At 64.1% G+C, this 15,522-nt stretch overlaps 1 protein-coding gene across 7 annotated transcripts in view; it reads right to left on the reverse strand.

Moving 5' to 3' along the window:
- Positions 1-9,276, reverse strand: part of CTNND1 (catenin delta 1) — a 30,967-nt gene extending 21,691 nt beyond the window's left edge. For 6 of the 7 annotated variants that reach the window (XM_063331682.1, XM_063331684.1, XM_063331683.1 and 3 more), the window contains exon 1: positions 9,019-9,157. The gene's annotated coding sequence lies outside the window, so the exon portion shown is untranslated. Of the gene's footprint in view, positions 1-9,018 lie in introns of all 7 variants that reach the window. The other variant, XM_063331685.1, reaches the window with a different exon arrangement.
- Between the last annotated feature and the right edge of the window lie 6,246 nt (positions 9,277-15,522).

Below are 15,522 nucleotides of genomic sequence, written 5' to 3' on the forward strand. Positions count from 1 at the left end.
CTCCTGCCACCCCAGAGGTAGGGACATGCCCGCCGCTGGCGCTGCCAGCTCCCACCACAGACCAGCACACCAGGGAGGGACCCGCCTATCTGGGCAGCTGCCTCCTCGCTCCAGGTTGTGCGGGCCACCCTCCTCACACTCCCCAGCCCGCTCTGCCCAAGCCCTGCCAGACCCCACCACTGGGGAGAGGGTCCCCCATCTCCCAACGAGGTGCTCAGCTGCCCCCTCGGCCCCTGGCCCCACTGGAAAGGGCTCTCCCCAGAGGCAGGTCTCGGAGTGCAGTCACAAGGTACTTTGGCCGGGATGGTGGGTGGCCAGCTGGCCCTCCCCGGCCAGGAAAGGGCTGCTCCCGCAGGCGGGTCAGACACCGCCTTGGGCGCCTACCTGCCCCAGCAGAGCCCCACCTTTGGGGTGGGAGCCCAGCCCCAGGCAGCGGCGAGAGCAGGCAAAGCGCCGTGAGCAGCTGCCGCCGCGGGTGTCAGCGGGAAGGGAGCCGCTCGCCTCCACCCATCGCGCCCAACTGGTCGGACCAGCAGCAGGTCCGCCAACTGGGCAACCTCACCTGCCACCCCCAGTGCTGGGGACGAAGGCCACGTCGCTGCGCCAGGAAAGCCTCCCTCCCGAGGGAGTCACCTGCGGAGATGCAGGCAGGGACGCAGCACCGCACCTTATAAGGGAGCGGGCCAGCAGCCAGCTGGGCCAGCAGCCAGCCGGGCCGATAAGGAGGGAGCGATAAGGGCAGGGTGGGGCCGCCGGAGGGGAGGAAGCAGGCTGTGTCCTTCCCCCCCAGCAAGGGCAGGGGGCCCAAGAATGCACCATACCCATCGGGTCTGAGGGATGGGTCCGGACACAGCTGGGGGCTGCAAAACACAGCAGGCGATCCCCTGGGATGGGGTCTGTCCCTGGCCCGACTGAGGTCACCATGACGGGTGCCGTTGGCCGCCCTGGCAGGACAAAGAGGGAGAGGCAGCGGAGCAGGGGCGGCGGGAGAGAGGGGGAGCATGGGGTTGGCCGCAGAGAGCAAGGCTTGTTGTGCTGGTATGCCAGCAATCCGGCCGCAAGGCAGCTGTCCTCCCGGGCAGGCGAGGGGGCCACTTGCCCCTCTCTCAAGCACAGCCAGGACATGGCGCAGGAGGAGGCTCCTTCCCTCCCGTCCGGGACGGAGTGAGACCCCCCCAGCGGGCTGGGGGAGCTGCCGGCCCCCTGCACCAGGCAGGGAAGCGCTGGCCGCTCCCTCGGCACCACAGCAAGTGAAGGGAGACTGAGCTTCCCTCGGCACTCTCGGGGAGGAGAGGACAGGGTCCCTCCCAGCAGGAAGGCGGCCAAGCCGCCGGGCTCCAGGCGGACACCGCCCCCTCGCAATCCCCGAGCGGGACGGCCACAGGGCCACCCTGCTGCCCCCAGCCGCCCCAACGGCCCCACGGGTCCCCCCACCCTGGGGACCGCCGCAGGACGGGGGTCCCTGGCGCAGAGGGGCACCAGCCCCACGGCTCGCAGCCCCCGCCCCAGGAGATCCGCGTGTTGGGAGCCCTTCAGCAGCACAAAGGCGGCTCTCTCTGCTCTGTGGGAATTTGCAGCTGAGCGCTCGGCGGGGACAAAGGGATTTCACAGCAGATCCCGGCCGGCCGCTCTCCCCCCGGCGTTCCCGCTTCCTGTCACAGTAGCGCCAGGCCTCAGGGGCGCAGCGGCAAACAAACACCCAGCGCCGCGCTCTGGGAACGCGGCCAGAGCATTCCCAGGGCCGGCCGCGCTCCGGCGGCCAGCGGGCTCCTGCTTCACCCGGCAGCCCCCGGGCAGGAGGGAGCAGCCCCCCAGCTCCGGCTCCGCCACCCCAGCCCCAGGAGCACGGCAGAGCCGGTGGGACACAGGGCAGCCACCATCTCCTTGCTGTGCCCGAGGAATGGCAGCCACTACGATGGGGGACACGAGATGTCCCCAGGGCTCGGTGGGACCCCCGGCGTTGTGCTGAAGGTCAGTGCTGCCCCCAGGCTCAGCCACACCAGGGCCCTGCCCTTCGCCCTGTCTCTCCCCCACCACCCACCCACCGCCCGGCTGAACTCTCCCATTCAGCTGCCTCTCTCCCACAGCGAAAATAAACATCAGCCGGGCTCTGCAGAGATAAGGGCTGTGCTAGCAGTGCCCAGGGAGCAAAGTCCCCCTCCATTAAACCCCAGGACGCGGTGCGGGAGGACGACCTGGTGCCAGCCCGGCATGGGGACACTGGGATTTCTACCCCTTCCCCAGCGCAGCGGCCTCGCTGCAGCCCCTGTCCCTCTTTCCAGGGAAGCCGCTTGAGATCATTTCCTCCCCCAACACCTGCGGCCAGGCTGGTCCCCAGGGCCTGGCCCCGGCTGCTCAGCTCCAACCAGCACAGAAGGGCACAGAGGATGGAAGCGCAGTGGGAATCCCAGCACCAGCAGTGCAGAGCCACACAGGTCTCTCCTGGGGAGCGCCAGGGCCAGGGACCAGCCGGCATTATCCACCTTCCCTGCAGAGAGCAGCCAGGTCACCAAGGAACCAGGAACATGGAAAGGAGCAGGAGACCAGGGTCCCCCATACACCAGCAACCCCGGGAGGGGGTGTGTGTGTGTCTCCCTGCGCCAGGGTCACCCCAGAGGCAGACAGGGCACCCCTCCCTCTGCCAGACGAGCCCCACACCTCTCCCCACACCGAGCAAACAGGCCAGCAGTGAAGCAACACTCGGTGCAGGAGCGGCACGGAGGGAATTGCCGAGATCAGGCCAAGCTGCCCTCGCAGGGGCAGCAGCCCAGGAGAAGCGGGACCCCTGTCCCCCGCCTCACCCAGCCAGCCTGGGCTCCCCGAGCAGCCAGGGCGGACACTGGGCTGAGTCACAGCACGAAGCACCCAGGGGCCGGGCTGAAAACCCCAGCACCATTCGGCATGACCTCATCAGGTGCCCTGCTCGCTAATTGCATGCGTGCGTCGGCACTCGGAGAGGACTTGGAGAGCCCTGCCAAGAGCAGTAATGAATGGGTGAAGAAAAGCCACCGGAGAAGCATCAGGCAAGAGCCAGCGACTGAATCAGGGCTGGGGGCAGGGAGTGGTGGCTGCTGCCCTGCCAATGGGCCATGGCAGGGTCACGGCACAGCCCTCGTGGTGCTCCGAGTGCCCACCAAGGTACACACACAGGCTGGCCGAGCTCAGAGGGATGGCAGGGCGTCATCCCACCCCAAACCATCTGCTGGTGCCACATCTACCTACTGCTCCCCCCACCCGCCCCTGAGAAGCCGCTTCCCAGGCTCCCATGCGAGCCGAAGGGAAGGAAACCTGTGTTTCCTGGTCAGACAGGAGATGACATCGTGACTTCCCTTTCCCGTAAGCTCTAAACACGACGTCCTGCCAAGGGCCGCTCCCCGCCGCCCCGGCCCACAGGCAGACGCCCTGGAACCCAGCCGGGAACAGAAGGCACGGGCACCACCACCACCACCAGCCCAGTCAGCATGGTCCACCCAGCAGACCAGAGCCCAGCCAGCTTGCTGGGAGCGTCCTGCCTCCAGGGAACACATAGGAGGGCTCCTCGTCCATGGTGGTATCACATTCCTGCCCAGGGCTGAAAGCATCCTACAAGCAGAGGGTGGAAGATGCCATTTTCCAGCCCCAAGAGGACACATCTGTGCCCACTGTGCCCTAGAGATGGGCTTGTTACCCGCAGAGCCGCAGTGGCACCAACACCGTAACTCCAGCACGATGCCCGCTCACCGGGACTGAAGGCGAGCACGCACGGCTGCTCTCCAGCCTCCCCTCACACACCCCACCAGCCAACGGGCACACACAGACAGGGCCACCCCACGCTTTGTGGCATTCCCAAGGCTCCCTGAGTCAGGACGGGGACACTCCTGGGAAGCAGAATCACAAGCTCCCCTCACAGCATAAGACTGCCGCAGCAGCTTGGCTCCCCAGGCCCATCCACCCGCCCTGCCCGGGGCGGCTCCTCTCGCTACCAAGGGAAGTGGTTTTCCACCCAAGCCAGCTGCTGGAGACAGACACCGAGCAGAGATCAAGGGAGAGGACGTTTCCCCGTTTGCGACACTGGTGTGCTCCAGAGTGGAGCTGCAGGGCCCTGGGAGCTCCCTCCTGCAGGTAAAAGCAGAAGGGGGGAAAAAAAATAGAAACAGAGAGGAAGGAGGGCTACAAAGTCGGCCTGGAGCAGGCAGACTGCCCACATCAGAGAGGACTTCTCCCAGAGGCACCCCCAGGCTGTCCCCCTCCTCCCCCAGCAGACCCCGGTTCGCACCACGCGGGATGACATCCCCCCGGAGCAAGCCCGCCGCCCGCGCCAGGCTCGGCAGGCAGCGCTGCGTGCACCAACATGCTCGCAAGAATGTGTTACTCCACTGGGCAAGGGGCCTGCCAGCGGCATGCAAACACGACCGGTGACCCACCCTTCCAGGTCGGAAAAACTCGTCTTTGCAGTTCCACACACTCCCTCCCTGCCACCCCCGGCAGCCGCCCACGCGCGCGGGCTGCCCCGCACCACCATCGCCCCTCTCCTGTGGGGCGCGAGAGGAGCCAGGAGCCCCCGCAGGGAACCAGCCAAGAGATCTGGGAGCTCTTCTCAGAAAAGACCAGCCCGAGTGCCACACGAGACGGGGGTGAGAGGAAAACACGTCAGCTGAGGACAGCGAGACGTCTTCCTCCTCCTGGCCGGGGTGGGAATCGGTTCTCCATATTCATGTACTCTGGGGTTACCCGACTGCCACACTGAGCCACCTCACGCCTGGGAGGGAGCCCACTCCCCTCGCCCCAGGTAGCCGCTCTCCTGCCCAGGAGGAGCCAGCTCATGAGGTGAGAGGGGAGGGCAACTCCCCTTGCTGCCAGCTCCCTCCGCCGTGTCCCGGCTGCTTCCACCCTGGCGTGGTGCCAGCGCCGGGGAAGCGTCCGAGGCAGGTATGGCCGAGGCAGGTAGGGCCCATGCCACTTCCCAATGCCCCGGAGGGGCTGGCAGCAGGAAGCCGATGAACTTTGAGCAGCATTCGCTATAACTGGGGCCAACGCCCAGAGGAACGGTAGCCGTCGGGGCCAGGACAGAGGTACAATAGCAGCTCCTGCCCTCGCACGCTGCTGCCACCGAAGCCAGCCCACCCAGGGCCGTCCCGAAGGGGATGCCCTCTTACCAGCCTCGGATGTTTAAGAAGTGCTCCCAGTATGGCACCAGCACCCTGTCCAGGCCGTAGGAGAGTTACTCCCAGGGCTCACACCCCAACCCTGCTTGCCCAGACCCTTCCCCGCTTGCGCTGGAAACCCAACCACCAGTGGCCTGGTCCGGCACCCCACCAGGACAGTTTTGTGAAGCACCGTGGCCAGACAGCACGCCTGTGATCTAGATGATCTCTAGAGGTCCCTTCCAACTCTGAAAGATTACATGTGCGCCTTCCGACATCCCAGCAGCACCCCGACCATCTCAGGGCCACCCCGCCTTCTGCCACACAGGCCAGGGCTGTGGTTCCACAGGAGAAACCCTGCTCTCCCATCAGCACAAACATCTGGGCAATGAACTGTTAAAGTTAACCTTACGGGGTTAGCTCAGCCTGGGTCAGGTCCCCAGGCCCACACGGGCACAAGCATTTTTACTGGGGGTAAGAGCTCTGCAGCGCAAAGTCCCCGTGGACCTGCAGCACAAGGCTGGGGACACAGGGACAAGCTCCTGGGCATCCGCTGCTCCCCATCACTGTCCCCTTGCAGGAAGCTCACCTCCCCAGGGGCAGAGGAAGCTGGCGCGGAGGCTGCCCGCAGGGAAGAGGAGACTGTTCACTCCCACCCACAGCTGCCCCGGGCTGGAACAAGCAGAGGGAAGCAGCGGTGATGGGCACCCGGGTTAAGGGTTCACCCATCCTGGCACCGTGCCTGGCAGCTTGTGCTCCTTAGTCACCGCTTTGCCCCCGCGCCCAGCAGCCACCTCATCTCACCCTCTGCGCTGTTGTCACAGTTCCCCTCGCAGGGAAAACTCTTGCTTCCTCCCCACGGAGCAGGACTGCGGGAGGACCACAGGGCACCCGCCACCACCCCAAAGGCTGTGGTCACCAGGGAACATGACAGAGCAAATTACTCGACCGGTCAGCCCCCATGTACAGCAGTCACCGTGCAGGGTGAGCACAGGGACTGCTGAACCAGCAGCAGGCAGTGCAACACCCACAGCCGTCCCGGGAGGGAAGGAAGGCAGATTAGCAACAAGCACAAGACAGGCAGGAGCCGGACAGAGTCATTGGCCGGCTGCTGGGAGTTTCCAGCACAAGAACTGGCTCTAAGAAACAGTTTGTCCCCCCCCAAACAGCCTCCTCGGATGGTAGGAAGCAAAGAGAAGGCTGTGGCCACCTTGGGGAACTCGAGGACTTTGGTCGAGAGCCCATAAATCCAGCCCCTTTCCAACAGCCTCGCGCCGAGATGCATTCCTGCACTCTGTGCCAGAGGACAACCTCCTCCGCCGCCAAGCCCTGTGTCACAGCGAGGAGCTGTCTGAATCACCCAACAGGTTTGGGTTTTGTCATCGCATCCAGGCAACACCTGCTGCCTTTTATGGACCCGCACCAGCCCCACGGTTCTGCTCCTCGCTGTCAGCGAGGCAGGGACAGAGGAAAGCCACCACACTGCAGAGAGCGGGGTTTGTGGAGCCAGGAGGAGAACTCTGCACTTCCCCGGAGACAGCACCACCACAGTCTTGGGAAAGGGCTCCGTCCTTGCCAGCAGTAAATGAGAGACATTTACGAGGGGTTGTTGGGAAGAGAAACTGAGAGACTTAACCAGCACTCTCCCCTAAGGTCACAGACACTGGTAAGCTATTTTGAGAAGTCAACAGCCTTCCAGGCATGGTCCAAGCTATGCTATTATTTTCTGGGTGTCCTAAAGCCACCCCAGCGCAGATACAATGGACCAAGGTCTTATCTCCACGCCAGCGGCTGGAGGAGGGAAGAGATGAGAGGCAACCCAGGGACAGAGATGCCGGCTGGAGGGTCCGGGCTTCACCATCTGACACCCAGCCCATCTTCAGGGAAGTGATGGCCTCGAGGGCTCCTCAGCCACAGAGATCGGGGCCTGACCTCCGAGTCGGAAAGGAGGAGGCTCACCCCTCTGCTCCACTACGCGAGCGCTTTCATCCTCCCACCCCTTCCAGGAAGGCTCCGCACAAGATTCCAGCAAATGCTGCACATCGTGAAGGACAGTCGTTTGCATGCAACAGAGCCCTGGCCAAGTTCAGTCAAGTGGAAGGAGACTAGCTTCTTAAAAACTGCCTTTTTAATTTAAAGCGCACAAGTAAACGCTGACAGGTAAGAGAACCTGCCTCAAGAAAGCCCTGGCAGCAGGATAAGCAGGCAAGGCAACCGTGGGGAGACCAACGCTTCCCCTGCTCGGGCCCTTTCCAGCACAGGGTTTTGGGGGACACTGCCTGCTCTCCGTTGGGAGCCCCAGTGGGCTCTGCTGACCCGTCACACACAGGAGCACGTGCTGTGGGCTCCAGAGTCTGCAAGCCACCGGCCAACCACTCACCCCCACCTCGCCACATCCATCAGAGCTTCTGGGAGAAGGAAGAGCGAGGCACACAAATGGGAGCTTCAAACACAGGCTGTGACCGCTCCTGTGGGGTTCCCAGCGCGCCTGGGTGCTGGGGGTGCCAAGTTCTCCCTGCTCCCCGCAAAGCCGGGAAGAAGCCTGTTCCGAGCTCCATGCCGAGGAGAGGGTGGCCAAGTCCCAAAGCATCTGCAGGGTGCAGGAGGGACACGGGGTGGGACTGCGGGCAGCTGTTAGACCCCACCATGACACTCCACATGCCCAGGCAGCCCCACACGTGCCCAGACGCTCCCCCCAGCCAGACAGGAGCCTGCACAGGGCTGGGTGCCACGGCCCCGGGACTGAAGCCCCCAGCCCTGCCACTGGCCCCCCACTGGGGCAGGGGCAGCCCAGGCCCCACAGAAAACGCCCCATTACCCCCACCGGTCCATGGACGAGCCTGGGCACCGGGCCTCCAAGAGGCTCCCCCCCTTTCTAACAATGGGAGGAAGCTTTGTTGTCCAGGCTCCCCCACTCCAAGACCACGTCCCTTCTCCCGGGGGCGAGCCCACCTGAGCCCCACGGACGCCAGAGAGGCACCTAAAGTTCCACGCATTTGCCCCAAGCGGCGTCTCGCCTCGGCGGGGCCGGGCGGAGGCTGGGCAGCGCCCAGGCCACGGAAGGCCCCGCCGCAGGTCACCGACCGCCGGCACAAAGGGCGCTGGGCAGCGGGGGGGGCGCGATGACAGCGGGGTCGGGGGGAGCCGAGGGCGGCCGAGCCCCGCGCCCCGGAATCGGCCTCCCCCCAGCGCCGCGGTGTCAGCCCCGAGCTGCGGCCGGGCGCTCCTGGGCTCGGGTCCCGCCGCCCCCGCGCCGGACCCCCCCGGGCACGCCGGCCCCGACAGAACAAAGGCGGGTAGGACACCGGGGACGAGCCCGTCCTCAGCCGGGCAGGGGCGAGCCCGGGCGGCCGGGACTGGGCTCCCCGGGCCGCCCCATGGCTGAGGTAGTGGCCAGAGCCGGAGCCGAGCCCCGGCAGGGACCGAGCCCGCCCCCGCCCCGCGGCAAGGAGGGGCGCGGGGGGGGCCCCGCCGGTGCCGGCCGCGGGGAGCTGGCACACGGGCGGCCTTTGTTCGGGGCAGGGCGAGCGGCGGCGGGCCGGCACCGGGGGGAGGGAGCGGGACGGCCGCCCGGCCGCCTTTGTGTCGCTCCCCGCGGGCCGAGCCCCGCCAGCGCCGGGCCCCGCCACCCCGGCCCGTCCCGCGGGGCGCGGCTCCGCCTGGCACCGGCCTCCCGGGCACCGACCGGCGTCCGGGGGCCCGGCACCGACCGGAGAGCGCGGCCGGGCGCCGGCCCCGGCGGAGGGCCGCGGGGAGGGCGAGGGCCGGGCCGCCCCCTCCCGCCGCGGGGGCGTGCGGCGCCCGGCAGGCGCCGGCCCGCACCAGCTGCATGCCGCCCCCCTCCCCTTCCCTCCCCCGGGCGCGCGGCGGCGAGGACGCCAAGCGCGGGACTCACCGTGGCCGGGCTCCTCGGCGGCGGGCGTGGGGGGGGCGGTCCCGCCCCGCGGTGGCGGCGCAGCCGCCCGGCCCGCTCCGCGGTGACCCTCCGCGGCGGCGAGGCGAGGCGGGGAGGGCGTGCGGCGGCGCGGGGAGGGCGGTGCCGGGGGCCGGGCGGGCGGTGGTACCGGTCGGGCGGGCGGCCGGAGAGTCCGCGGTCGGTCGGGCCGCGCCGTGCGCCCCGCGCGCTCCCGCACCTAAAATGGAAGTTGCTCCGGCGGGGCGGGGGGCGGGGCGAGGCGGGGCCGGGTTCCGCCCACTGGCGTCAGCGCGGCCTGCGCCAATGGCGGGCGCAGAGCGGCGCGCCAATGGGCACCGGGGGGCGGGACGGGACGGGACGGGACCGGACCGGGGCGGGGCGGGGCACAGCAGAGAGAGTCGGTCCCGGTGGGGTCAGTCCCGGTGAAGTTTGTCCCCCCGTGGGGTCTGTCCCGCTTGGGGTCCGTCCTCGTGGGGTCTGTCCCCCATGGGACCTGCCCCAGGGGGTGCGTGTCCCCCAGGCGGGGGTCCACCCTCGGCGGGACCCCCCTCCGGGGAGTGGAGCTGTCCGGGGGATGAGGTGCTCCTCGGGGACAGCCCAGCCCCCCCCAGCACAGAGCCCCCTCCCAGCCTGTCCCGCCGGAGCAGGGGGAGATGAGAGACCCCATCCAGGGTGGAATTTGCCCAGAAGTAGGATGCGGTGGGAGTCAGGCTGAAGACCCCCCCAGGGCCCACCCTCACCCCTCTGGCTCCAGGGAGCTGGTGCTGGCTGGGGCCTGACCAGCACTCAGCCTGGGGGAGCACCGTGAGCCCCCCATCCAGGAGCTCAGCCCAGCAGGATCCTGTCCCATGGGCTCCTTCACCCGAGGCCACGGGTGGAGGGACACAGCTGGTGGCCAGGGACAAGCATGCTGCCAGTCGGTCTAGTGGGGGGACCTGACGGCCCCACTGAAGGGAGCGTGGCCCGTTTTGGGAAGCCCCTTGTGTGGCCAAGGCCGCGTGGGCAGTGAACAGGGAAGGTCTGGGATGAGTGGCGTGGAGGCACGGATAAGACGAGCCAGGGGGGGCGGTGGGGAAGGCGTGGTGGGGGCTGTGGTGGGGAAGGTGCGGGGGGTCAGCGTGGCATTAATGGTGCCTTTCGCCAACACAACCCGCCACAGCATCGTGCTGTGCACAACTTCCACAGCACAAAGCGAACGGTGCTGCCGTCCCCGCTGTTTCCCCGGCACGGAGAAACAGTAGAAGGGGACCTGGGGAGGTGCAGAAAACTATACAGACGGGAAATTTAAACGGGAGGTTTAATAATTGCAACTAATCCAGCCAGAGGAATGTAACTCCAGAATGAGCAGCACTCTGCAAAGGAGCGGCATCATGTCCCAGCCGCTGCTGCTCCACGGCATGGGGTGGGAGCCGAGCTCGGGGGGAGGCTGCCATGAGCACTCTGGCAGCTGAACCTCAGTGCTGGAGGATCCCCCTGCCCCAGGGGGGCGAGGGCGTGACGCAGAGCCTGCCCCGTCCCACGCTCGGTGAGGTGCGGATGTGGGTCCCCCAAAGGTGACACCTTTCTGCCTCGTCCCCTGGGCTGCGTGATCCAGGCACCAGGGAGGATCCTGCCCGCTCCCGATTGCCAAACCATTAGTAAGATAATGACAATAGGGAAAGAGTTGAGGGAGGTTTTGGGTGGGGACAGGTGATTCTTGGGGTAAACATGCATTGCTTGGCGAGGTGAGGAGGAGGCGGGAGCGATGTGATAGCAGCCTGTGAGTGTTTGAAGAAGGTAATCCCCCAGCCGGGGTGGGGTTTGCTGAGGGTGGCGCAAAAGGGTGCAATAAGGAGAAATGGGATTCAGTGCATGTGAAAGGCACATTTAAGGAGACTGTCAGGGCGTGGGACCCCCAAACCCTCTGTGATGTTTGACTGGTAAAATAGATCACCCAACCTGCTGGCTGTAAAGAGCGGGGAGAGCTGGCCTCTTCCCCCCACAGGGCTGAGACCTTCTCCCCGCACCCCTTCACCCTTGTTGTCACCCAAAATGAGCGAGCCGGGCCCCTCTCGGCCCTGTGCCTTGTGTAAGAGCTGCTCCCAGATCGCAAATAATCCTCGGCTGTGTCCCCTCCTCTTCACCCACACAAGGAGGGAGGTGGGTGCGTCCCCCGAGTCCTGGGGATAAGGAGGGAGAAGAGGTGCTCTTGCAATTCCTTCTGGGAAGGAGAGTCCTCGCCTGCCTGTCCCAGGGACTTATGACACCTCTCCCTCAGGGAAAATCCATCAGGGACACCCTACTCCTCCATCCCAGCACCGGTTGCCACCAGACGCCCTTGCAGGCCCCTGCGCGGGCTGTTTGGACACCAGGCTGTCGGTGGGACATGGGTGGGCCCAGCACGATCGCACAAACCCTGGGCCCTCGGCAAAGCAGGGCTGAAACCAGCAGGAAACAGGCACTGGTGTGGGGGAATCACCAGATGGAGCTGTTCCACATCAGCTCACAAACTACTTCAGCCCACACATGGATTCCGAGCATGGCCTCCTTACCCTCCCCATCACCCCCCGAATACTCCGGTCCCCCTGCCCCACCTTGGGGAAGGTGGGTGGCCAAGAACAGGGCGCGCAGACTGTGCTGAGGCATCCCCTGCGTGTAAAACCCTGTTGGACGCAGGCGGCATGGCCCTGCGCGTGGCTGGGAATGGCGCACAGCAGATGGCTGCCCCTGACACAGACAACAGGTAAGTGGCCACCGGCGCAGGAAGCCCAGAGCAGCCTTCTGCTGTGCCTGCTATGCAGACGCACTGTTGCTATTGCAATCATCCCAGAAATTTAACAGCCTTTAAAGTCTTTAGTTTCCTCACAGATTAAACACGCTGTTGGGAACACACCTCTGCTGGCTCCAAGCTGGAGCTGGAGTCAGATCCCTTTGAAGCCGGGCAAGTGCCTCCTGTCCCCAGGGCTGCGGGATGGAGCTGGACAGGGTCTGCCAGTGCATCGTCAGTGCAGGCTCCGGATTCAGCCGTGCGCCGGTACACCCAGTAACTGTGCCAGAACACCCGGTAACGCACGCTTACATTTGAAGGCAGGCTGAACCCCTATCCTCTGGCCACAGCTCCCCTCGCAGCAGGTCACGCTCTTGTTTGAATATAACTCCTGTGGCGGAGGAGTCCATCCCACTGCTTCCTGGGAGGAAGAGATGTGTTACTGGCATGGGGAAATTTGCCCTTTTACAGCAATTACGTGTAATAACATCTTGCACATCCCCTTTCATCCTTCAGCGCTGCTGATGCCTTATCCAGATGAGACGCCCAGAAAATGCAGTTACCACCGGAACAGAGCACGACGACTTGTTTACAAGACAGACCAGTGCTCCTCGGCGGCGGGGGCAGGAGGAAGGGGAGGCTGCTGCCTCCAGGCCCCGTGCAGGCGGTTCAGAGAGATGGCCTGCATTGTTCTAAATCAGAATAACAAGGCGCTTCCGCAGCCCCTTTCCTATGGGAATCCCGACAGGTTGTTGTCTTCCCCCAGCACGAGGGGAAGTGTGGCACCATGGGGGTGAAACGACTCATCCGTTGGACGCCAGCATTAAAGGGGAGGAGGGAAGCTGGGGCTGATGGAGCTTTTCAGCCCGAATTCGAAGATGCCAGGCAATAAAGCAAGTGCACAGTCCACCCTGACACCTTCCCGGCACAATGTCTGGCAGCTCCGCATGCTCAGCATGGTACCGGGTCAGAGGAAAGCGAGGAACCTGCCTCCCGCCTGCCTCCTGCTGTGCCTGGGCTCTCCCATGCCTGCAAACTGTCCTGCTTTCACCTTTGGTGTCTGACCTGGCTCCATCCCATCGCACTCTTGGACTGTCTAATTCCTGTTACAACTTTTGCTCAAATGTGCAAATGACTGAAGCGTGTACAGAAATCTCCTTCCCTCCCAGCCCTGCAATGATCTATCACTACTTACAGCGTCGTCTTCTTCCTCTCTCCACCTCCATCCTTCTCCCGGCCACGGACCCTGCCCTCATCCTTCCCTTCTGCGGCAGCTGCAGCAAAGTATGAGGTACTTGACAAGAACGGGGAAACAGGCAGCTCCTGCACTGCAGTGCAGCAACAAAAGCAAAAGGGGACATTGCTGGGAAACAATCATGGCTGTAAGTGAGACCACAGATGAGAATTTCCTTTCTCTTAAAGAAACCGGCTCAGAACCTGATTTGAGGGCTGGGGAGACACTGGGAAGACATTTGTCCTGTGGGGAGGCCTCTCTTCCTACCAACTGCAGAGGAGCCTGGATAACCAGTGCAGGCTTAGGCTACCTCCAGACTAAGCTTCCTTCCCTTCCCCTCCCCAGTGAATCCCACCAGGAGATAAACCCCGACTGACGTTCCGCATCCCCTGAGTCACCCCGGGCTGTGCCCAGCTGCCCACCAAGGACGGGGGCTTGAGCCCCATCCCAGCACAGCAGGGGCAGTGCCTGAGGGAACAGCTCCTGCACACCTGAAGGTGCACAGAAAGATTCACAGTCTTATATGTTTTGCTGGTGCGGTGGCAAGAGCTACAGTTGGTTATTTTTAGCCAGCAAATTCTGGCAGTAAATACAGATGTCCATGTTTAAAGAGAAGGGTCAATGGGGCAAAAGGGTGTCGGTGCTTTTTTCAGTTTAGATTATTGGGCTCTGGGTACTAGTAAAAGTTACGCTCATAAAAGGCCTCTTTTGTGTATCTACAATGGGAGTGTTTTCTGGTATTGCTAGATCATGTACTAGTAAATTTTAAGGGCAGACAAGGCTATTGGTGAGGAGGGAGAGGCAGCACCGCAGCTGCTGGGGGGTGCAGTGGAGGAGCAGGCTCTGCATGACGGGGATTAGTGCTGTCACCTCTGCGAAGCGCCAAAACCGCCTCGAAGCAAAGGGCCTGCACTAGGCCAGGGTCGTGTGTCGCTGCCCGACAGTGGCTCTGTGAGCCTGCCGGGACGGAGCGCCCTCGGGAGTGCTCAGAGGCAGACCATCACGGTGGCAGACCCCCAGCTGCCCCACCACCCCCAGGCCCTCGCAGGAAATGTACCTGCCACCCTTCCCATGGCCGCCGCTGGTCCCACTCACTGTCAGGGACACGCTGGGCTGCCCACGGGGTGGCTCTGGTCCAGGCTGTAGGGTCGCCTCTGCAGGACATCGGGATCCCATTGTCCATGGTGGACCATGAGGCAGAGGAGCATCTATGCCACGTTCCACCTGAAAAAACACTTTGTGTAGGTTGGGGAGGCTCGTGTGGCAACGGGGGACTCAGACCTTTCACAGGAGGAGGCATGGGAGCTGTTTTGCACAGCATGAGCCTAAATAATGCCTCTGGAGCTGAGGGACTTTGTCCCTCCTGTCATCTGTCAGCTCAGGAGCCCACGGGGCCCCCAAAACCCCTGTGAACACCAGGGTGGGTGTTCACCCCTCGTCCTGGACACAGCTACCAGCTTCTCCCATGGACAGAGGAGCCGCCGGTGGCCCCGGGTGTGTCCCAGGACAGGGACAGACACGGGTCACTCACCCTTTTATTACCCCTGCCTCTGGGATGGCCTCGGGAGTGAGAAGAAGGACACATGGGGATGTGAAGGGGAGGGAAGAGCCTAGCCATGCCTTGGCCATTGCTGGGGTGGACAAGCAAATGCAGCTCGTTCCTCCACAGCTGGGGCAAGGTGACCAGCCGAACGCCTCGGCCTCTGCTCCCAGCCTGGAGGTGATTTCTCGAGCCACATGAAAGGGAGGAGAGAAGACGCCGCGCATTTCTCCTTTCCTGACAAATGGTGCCCTTGGGGAAGCAGGCAAGGCCAGGGCAGCCTTTCCGTCTCCTGTCGCAGCAGGGCCGTACAGGCACTGGCTGAGCCTGTATGAGAGGACCGAGCCCTGTCCCCAAGCCAGCACCAAAGATTAGGGCTTCTCCAGTACTTGGGATGTTGCCTCACCTGCTGATGGCGAGAGGAAGTCCTTCGATACCAGCGCCTTGGGATTTCGTAATTTTGCTTCACCCAGGCTCTGCATCTCTCCCTTGAGGTCTCTGCCTCACTCAGCTCACCCAGCTGGAAAGTGGTGTCCACTGCTGATGTCCCCCCACTTGCAGGCTCCCCGTCAGAGCTTCCACTGGTGCCGCAGCCTCAGATGGAGAGGAAGGGGTTTTCCTCTCAGCTTTGCTTCTGATCCCCACTCAGTAAACCCCCCTCTGCCATCTCAGCATGGTTGGGGCACAACACAAAACATTACACCGCGGTGGGGAAGCACAGGCGGCTCGCCATGTCCTGGGACCAGCTACGTCCCTTCTGTAGGGTTGCGGAGGCATTCTCTGACAGTGTGTCTCATGGGGAGAGTTCCAGGGATGGGACTAGGGGCCGACGGGGAGCCGCAGGCAGATCACCAGGCTGGGGACGGGTTTAAAAGCACAAGGCAGCAGCAGTTAGGCTCTGAAATCATCAGGCAGGGCCCTCTGTCAGGGTCCGGATCCATCTGCTCCCAGTGAATTCAAGCC

The sequence above is a fragment of the Chroicocephalus ridibundus genome, chromosome 4 (genome assembly GCF_963924245.1).
Source record: "Chroicocephalus ridibundus chromosome 4, bChrRid1.1, whole genome shotgun sequence".
NCBI lineage: Eukaryota > Metazoa > Chordata > Aves > Charadriiformes > Laridae > Chroicocephalus > Chroicocephalus ridibundus.